Here is a 9,009-nt window from a genome sequence, read left to right on the forward strand (position 1 = left end):
TTGCATTGTCTGGATGGACCACAGTTGATTTATCCATTCACCTCCTGAAGGACATCTTGACTGACTCCAAGTTTTGGCAATTATGAATAAAGTTGCTTAAAAACCTATGTTAAACATATGTTTTATATCATTAAGTCTACTTTGTCACAGGTAATTTATTCTATTATTTTAATACAAAATAGTATTTTCTTCATAATTGTGGTGAGTACATTATCTTGTTTTATTATAGATATTGTATGAATATTTTTAGCTATTTCAATATTAAACTCACACACACTATTCTAGGCAGACAAGTCCGATGTTTAGGCACCAGCTTATCTTCCCTCTGTGTGTGCCAAGGCAGTAATTTTCCTGATCTGATCTCATATTCAGACTAAGACTGGATAACATTCATAGCTATCAGGTATATTAAGTACAATTCTCTCTCCTTTCTTAGACCTTAGGCTGAGAGTAAACCCTGGCTTTCTAGTAAATTGCTCCTCCCATTAATTTATTCGCTTGTTGATTCATTTTTTTCTAGTCATTAAGTCAATATATATTTCTTTAGTATCTATTATGAGCCAGGTACTGTGTTATTTCTGTGGATATAAAGATGAATAAGACAGTTTCTGCCCTCAAGGAACTCACATCCTGGTAGGGGAGACAGACACTAAATAAATAATAATGATGCAGTTGTGACGTATCTATAATTATAATAGCAGTGTGTACAAAATGCAAGGGTAACCCAAAGTGGGGGAATGATTAATTTTGCTTGGGGGGAGCTGACACAAACTTCACAGAGCCTTTGGCATTTGACCTGGGTCTTAAAGATGTGAGAAGTTCTTTCACGGGGTAGAGGTGAGAAGACTTTCTAGAAGGAGGAAACATCACAAGCAAAGAAGATAAGCGATATATATATTTACACATTTTTATATTTTTGTCAGAGTAATATATATACATGGTTTCAAAATATAATTTTCAAGAAGCCTCTCCGCCACAACTTCATTCCTACTCTACCCCCAGGGTCATCCTTTATTTTTTTCTAATAACCTTTTTATTTTAGAATAGTTCTAAATTTGTAGTACAGTCGTCCTCGGTATCCATGGGGTATTGGTTCCAGAGCCTCACTCGGACATCAAAATCTGTGGATACATAAGTCCTTTACGTAAAATGGCATAATATTTGCATATAACCTACTCATATCCTCCCAATACTTTAAATCATCTCTGCATGACTTGTAATACTTAAGACAATGTAAACTATATGTAAGTAGCTGTAAATGCTAGGTAAATAATTGCCAGTGTGCAGCAAATTCAAGTTTTGGTTTTGGGAACTTTCTGGAATTTTTTTCAAATATTTTCCATCTGCCATTAGTTAAATCTGTGGATGCAGACCCCACAGATAAAAAGGGCCAACTGTAATTTGTTACAGCAGCAGTAGGAATGTAATACAGGGCTTCCATCACATAGGCCGTTCCCCATAGACTTCAACTTGGGGTGATTGGTTAGGAAATCAGCCTTTTGTTGGAGAACTCTGAAATGCTGGTATATGGCCATGTTTTCTTGGGAACTGCTCAGTTTCTCCAGCAAAGAATCCTCCCATGTCTTGTCTGAAAGACTACATGCATTCAGAGGAACATCCTAGGAGGGAAAGGCTTTAAGGAGTCTACCCATTCTATATACAGATTTCCAATTAGTTCCCCCATTTATAGCCCTATGTCTAACTCTTGGCCAGGTGTGCATATTGTCCCCAAATCCTAAGCCTTTTTTCTCCTCCTCTCTCTCCAAAGAATAAATCTGCCTCCCGACTAGGGAGTAATGATTACACAGCTGCACGAATTCTATGTCTGCGCCGGAAGCGAAGTGGATAGTCTGTTCCTCACATAGTCTTAAACTTCTTCCCACACCCTCTCCTGTATAGATTCCTCAATTCCTGAGCTTCTCCAGGATTCTACAGGACTATCCTACTCTCTCCTTGTTGGTACCCTCTGCTTGTCTCAGCATACGGCATCCTCAGTCCAGCTATATCAGACACCTCTCCTCTATCCCTTTTCTGGCTTTTGAAATACGATTGAAATAATTCATCAATTAATGTCCTACTCTCTTTGTACTTGCAAGTTTAAGCCTCTTTTATCCTTTCAAGTATTTTAGTAGGGTCTTCAAAAGGAGAGGCTATAAACTTGCATGTTCATTCTTCTATCTTTAACCTGAACAAAAGGTAAAACAATTTAATGGTTAAGAGTACAGTTAGAACCTTCGTTTAAATTCTGCCTTCATCACATTCTCTCTCTAAAACCGGGCAATGTACTTAACCTCTTGAAACCTCTATCTCCTCTCTGTAAAATGGGGATAATGTGGCTCCTACCTCATTGGGTTGCTGTGAGGATCAAATAAAATATTTGTTTGGCACAGTGCCTGGCGTTCAGCAACTCCTTAATAAATGTTAGTGATTGCCATTCTGCAGGTTAGACAGGACTTTCACAGGATGGAAAGGAGAACTTCGGGACATGAGGCTTAAAAAGGTCAAATTAGTGTTATAAAGAGATAAACTGTATCATTACCGATGGCTCAGAAAAGACAGGAGGCAGGAGGTCAGTTGTGAGGCTATTGTAACAGTCTAAGAGGGACACATGAGACCATGAACCAAAAAAGTGGCCGTCTTTGCTGAAAGGATAGGACTGATTAAAGCTAGCTTGAGACAAACAGTTCTCAACCCTGGCTGACCGCTGTAATCCCCTGGGGAGGTTTTTGAAACTGTTGATTGCCTGAGGGTCACATCCAGACCGCTGAATCAGAATGTCTGTAGGTGAGACCCAGGCATCCGTGGTTTTAAAGCCTCCCAGGTGATTCTAATATGTCTCCATTCTTGAAAACGACTGGTTTAGAGGATGGAAATCACAGAGCTGATCAAGTGATTGTCAGAGGGCACAAAAGAAGAGAAGTTCAGAACTACCACCAAGGTTCTGGTTTGGCGGATGGGTTGGGTGGAGCTTCAGTCTCGGGAATCTGTTTAGGGGGTAATTCATACTGCCGCAAGCAACTTTTCACCCAACATCCTCTTTAGAGAGAACAGAAAGGGGATGTCTGATGAAACTGATAATAAAGTATATTTCTGATTATCACACTGCCTGTCCCCACCTGTTGCACCTTTAGGGAAAGCAAGACGTTGGAACGCTCTTTCTCCCCAGTGCTTTCACAGCTGTCCAGGGCTTGCAGCCCGGGCTTCAGGGTGCCACAGGCAGTCACTGGGCCCCCATGGAGCGGGGGTTGCAGATCACTCTCCTTGACGGGAGCCAGAAGCCAGGCTTGCGGTAGTCTTATCTATTTAGGATTTACAACCTGCTTACCTTCTAAAGGATTTCAGGTAGCTTACCAGATTAAGCTAAGCACATGATTAGGAAACCAAACCAGAGACCTCTACCAAAGGGCCTGGAAGAAACAGATGTTTCTGGGCACTGAGATGAGCTGGTCTCTGTAATTGGGCCCTGATGTCAGCTCTGAGTTCTCCAGAGGACACTGTGGGTTGTTTGCTTTTCAGGTTTAGATGCTCAAAAAAGGCATGCCTTTTTTCTAGGAGGGACCAGCCTTTTTCATGAAACAGACTTGAAAAGGTTTTAAAGCATGTTTCTATCCTACCCCATATAACAAATTCCTGGAAGGAGGAAAGGAGAGAAGCTAAGTAAATGGCTCCTTAGAGACTCATGGTACTTAGAGACTCAGCGGGGGTACCACTCACAGCACGTGACCGCGACTCAGGCCTGGGCTCTGCATCAGCAAGTCCCTGAAGCTTCTTCATCCACAGAAAGACCGGACTGAACAGATACATTTCATTTCTGCCACGGATGCATTCCTTTGTGATTACATTAGACAGGAAGCATAGAACTATACATTCATTAGATTTTTATAGCGAATGTATCCTCTAAGTCCTCTCTTTCAAGTAGTGAGTGAATCAGTTGAGCCCTTAGTCTGTGCTCAAAGCGTTAATTCGTGGTCAAATCTCCACCAAGGATCTGTAATGCTAAATTTTTCTTGTTGGTAAAGTGAGAACCAAATGACTTAGATGTCAGATATGGGAAGGACAAACCATATCATAGTCTCAGTCAAACCCAAGGTCAGCCCACATCAACTTGAGAGTGGGCGATAAGGACTTCTGCAGGCAGAGCCAGTGTTTAATTTAAAAGAGAGCATTGACTCTTCATGAGAATCTGCAAAATGGGAAAGGAATTAACATTTACTGGGTTCCAAGTCCTACTCTGCAAGGTGATGTGTACATATACATCTCCAAGGCCCAAGGGCTCCAGGGAACTTGGGCTAACTTTGCTGGTGCTATATATACATTATTTCATTTAGTCCTCATGAGAGTGATGTAAAGCAGGCAGAGATTTCCCCAAATTACATTTGAGTAAACTGAGGTTAAATAATCTGCCCAACGTTATGCAGATTGGTCTGTGTTCTTCCACAGTCCCTAACCTTCCCCGTACCCCCTTGATCATCAATGTACTTGGTTGAGTCTCTAAAGTTCCATCTCATACAGCAGGGAAACTTATTTTCTGCAGACCTGTTTGTTAAAATTGTAAGCGCACAGTCAAAAGACATTGACATGGTAGCTAATAATATCTGTTACTTTTGTATAATTCTTTCCAATGATTTTAAAGGTCTGCAAATCTATGAGATTGTTATTATTTTCCCAAAAATTCTATGAGTTAGTTCAGGGCTGGTTGAGTTAATCCCTCTTGACTTTGTGGAAAACATGAGGCCCCCCCAGAACTTAAGCGACTTGCACGAGGGAGTCAACTGATGAACGAGCCAAAAGCAAAACTGCTCCGCTCTAAACCCAGCCATCCCTCCACCTCAGCACATTTCCGCAGTCTTCATTTCAGCCTTAAGAATGCTCCTGCCTCTAATGAGGGGCTATATCACCTGTCAGAAGTGGTTTTACCTAAACCCGTTTCATCAGGTAGCAGAATAACAGAGGGTTACCTAGCAATCACAAGCAAAAAAAGGATGGGAATTGCCCCGCGCTGCTGAAAAAATGCACAGGTAAAGCAGTACAGGAAGCTACATGTAGGGTTTAAACAGCCCAGTTCCCAGAGTCAGACAGCCAGGGCCACATCCAGCTAATTCTACTGGTGAAGACCAAATCCCTTTCCTCTGCTGGCTGGAGGGCCGGGGTTGGAGGGTGAGGTGGGGTTGAGGGGGGAATAACGGTTCTCTACCCCAGGAAGGGCACTGACCTCTGGTTTATTATCGGCACAGCCTCCATGCTGGCAGTTTTCTGCAACAAATGGTAGAAAGATCACTTTTCACATTTGATCTTCATTTCCAGAAAAAGAAGCTCTATTTTAGGTATTCAGTTATATTCAGTAAGTACTTGTATTGAACACTGAGGTCAGCATAGTGCTAGTGTTAGGGAGAATTGCTATTATTATTATCCAAGTGAAACATTATGAAAGTACGGTGTGCTAGTATCAGATTAAATATTAGGGAAGCACCCTGTGCTAACATGGCAGGGGAGAGAAAATAAACGAGGGGTTTACATTATAACTCAGGAAAATAAGTCGAGAGCCAGTCTGGGGACCCAGAAATGGACCCGGAAGAACTGTTTGGCATCTTCACAAATTCTACTGAAAAGGAGCAAAATGACTCAAAGAATGCTTCACAAAATCAACTGACTCGGAATTCTCCATATCTAGGGATATCAAATTTATATCTAAAATGGCAGAGGGAATCAAAATCAATCTTTCTGAGACACAAAAGGGATTCCTGAGTTTACATTTGGTTTTCAATGTGACAGCGTCTTCCTATAAAATTAGATACCGAGTAATTTTTGAGAGCTGTTCTATGAATATCAGTGAATAATTTAAGCAGCCATATTCGTCTTTGGATGTCTAATTTGTTTTGAATATAGGTTCCTGTAATACATCAATGGTGTGTTTCTCCATGCTGCACACCAGGTTCACGTACCATAGCAAAGCCTGAGTAACCCAGTAAAAAAGCATGAAGGGAAAGCAAGCTGTTCATCTTTGCAAGGTGTTTAGCATGGACCATATTTGGACGATTTTTTTTTCATGATAGTTTTGTCACTCTGAAATCTGGGTGTGTAAAAATGTAGTGCTGAAAATGCATGGCATCACAGCAAAACTTCACATGATGTTTGCTGTTCGGCTCTCATCTGTGGTTTTAGTATTTCTCTTCAATGTTCGTTGCTTATGCCCTGGCAGTTTTAGCCTCCTGCTGGCACCAGTGCTTACTTTTTTTTTCTCCAGATTGCATCATGCCAAGGAAGGAAAACCTCAGACCTTGATTTCTTGTCATAATTCCCTTTTAGCCTTGCTCAAGCCCAGTTCACTTAAAAAAAATTTTTTTTAATGTAAAAACATTTTTAAAGTTTTGTTTGAAATTTAGTTTAAAAAATAAGTTTTTAATCCAAAGATATTCATATCCGAAAGAATAGAGAATTGTAAGTCAGAGGAGCTGGACCTGTCCTGGTGCTACAGCTAGAAGCTGCGTTACCTTCGGCAAATCACTTAGTCCTTTGGAGGCTTGTGTTTTCATCTGTAAAACAGTGGGTCCCAACACATTCTATAATATACACACACTCATTCATACACAGTCTGAGTGCCTGCCAAACCCTCTGCCGGGTGTTGGGAAAAGCACAGAGATGGCAAAGGTATGAACCACATGGTCAAGGAATCTTCATCCTGGCGTCGCTGGTCACTGACTGACACTGAGCTCTGCTGAGAAAGTGACAATACTGCCAGAGCAACCTACTGACTATTTTTTTATTTTTACCAAAAAAGCCATATTTTAAGAGAAAATTTTAACCTATTTTCCCCAACCCAAAATAGAAATGGAGCCATAATGCTAGGTCTATTATTATACTGTGCGTGTCATATGCAAAGATGCTGGATCAGATTAAGGGAAGGGAGCATCTCAGAATGAGTGCCAAGCATTCTGCTTCACTCCCTGAAAGGCTCTCTTTGCTGAACATTTGGGGCAGCATTTCCCAAAATGTGTTCCCTAGTGAACGGCGCTAGTGTTCTGTGAAGGGAAGCTCCAGCATTATAGACGCTGGAGGAATACTAGGCAAAAAAGCTAAACATGTTTTCTTGGTGCCTTTACTGTGTAATGTGACTCTAAAAGAGCAGGGGGGTATATTTTGAAGCATTAACCAAACTTATAGAAATTGTTGATCTGTTTTCCAGAGCATTTCATGAGGCCAGTCCTCTATGGGAATAGCCATTAGGACACTTGTGAAAATAGTAATTTATTTAAAAATGCACGTCTTGGGGCTTCCCTGGTGGCGCAGTGGTTGAGAATCTGCCTGCCAATGCAGGGGACACGGGTTCGAGCCCTGGTCTGGGAAGATCCCACATGCCGCGGAGCGACTAGGCCCGTGAGCCACAATTACTGAGCCTGCGCGTCTGGAGCCTGTGCTCCGCAACAAGAGAGGCCGCGATAGTGAGAGGCCCGCGCACCGCGATGAAGAGTGGCCCCCACTTGCCACAACTAGAGAAAGCCCTCGCACAGAAACGAAGACCCAACACAGCCATAAATAAATAAATAAATAAATAAATAAATAAATAAATAAATAAATAAATAAAATTTTTTTAAAAATGCACGTCTTTCACACAAAAACTTGTACATGAACGTTCAAAGCATCATATTCATAATACTCCGAAAGTGGAAACAATGCAAATGTTCATCAACTGATGAATGCATAAATAAAATGTGGAATATCCATAGAATGGAATATGATTCCGCCATTAAAAGGAGTGAAGTACTGCTACCACATGAATGAACTTTAAAAACATGGTACGAGGAAAGAAGCCAGACACAGAAGGCCACCTATTCCATGATTCCATTTATATGAAATGCAAATCCATAGAGACAGAAAGCAGGTTAGTTAAGGAGTTCTTAAGGATTGGGAGTGAGGGAGAACATGAAATGACAGCTAATTAATGGGGTTTCTTTGGGTGGAGGTGCTGAAAATGGTCCAAAACTATAATTTAGTGATGGATATACAACTCTGAATATACTAGAAACCATTGAAGTGTGTACTTTAAATGGGAAAACATTATGGCATGTGAATTATATCTCAACAAAGCCGTCAACAAATACATATCTTTGTGGGAAAAAAAGATTAACTGCAAGGGGTTGGGCCTGTCTTTTTGAATGCTATCCATTCTTAGTTATGATTTATCTTCTTAGAGGTTTGCATGCCATAGTGGAAGGAGTTGACCAGGTTTAAAACCTACTTGTACCGTTTACTGATTAAGCAACCATGGAAGAGTCCTAACCTCCCTAAGGGCTCCCTTTCCTTACCTAAAAATAGGAATAATAACAAGACTCCTGTGAAGATTAATAAAATCATGTACAGATGTTCTTTTTTTTTTTCTTTTTCTGGATGTTCTTTTGAAAAGTAAAAATTTTATAAAGGTTAGTTATTATTTAACTGTAAACAGTAACAGACCACTTGGGTATGAAACCTATGAGGTCTTCAGCAGGTTCCTGAACCTTCCTAGGACTGTTTTCTCCTCTGAGATAAAAAAATACTTTCCTTGCAGCGTTGTTATGAGGATCTAATGGGTTAATAGGTGTAAAACTCTTAAAATAGCGCCTGACATTCAATAGTTATAGCTTAATTTCTTATTTTTCTTGCCAAATTTGCTTACCAATATAATTTTCAGACATTGTATTTTTTTCTTATTTCATTCTTCTCTTGTCTTGATCTCTTTGACCATATCTAATACAGAATTCCCCCCTTTCTTTTTAGTGGCTCTTAGTTATAAATCACCATATCCCTGTTCTCCTTCCATTATTCTAGGCTGTGCATGCCAAATTATATTTGTTGCTTCTTAAACATATGCCTGCTAACCCGTATTGTAGTTTTTTGGCTGGTTTCCAATGTGTCAGTAACCTCTTTGCTCATTGGTTCAACTATCTGGTTGATGATGATGATTAAGAAAAAGACCACAACTAAAAGGGAAGAGAAGAATAACATTCTACTTGGCAAATATTTATTATCTGC

The sequence above is a fragment of the Balaenoptera physalus genome (assembly GCF_965194825.1).
Source record: "Balaenoptera physalus genome assembly, chromosome: 9".
NCBI classification, from domain to species: Eukaryota; Metazoa; Chordata; class Mammalia; order Artiodactyla; family Balaenopteridae; genus Balaenoptera; species Balaenoptera physalus.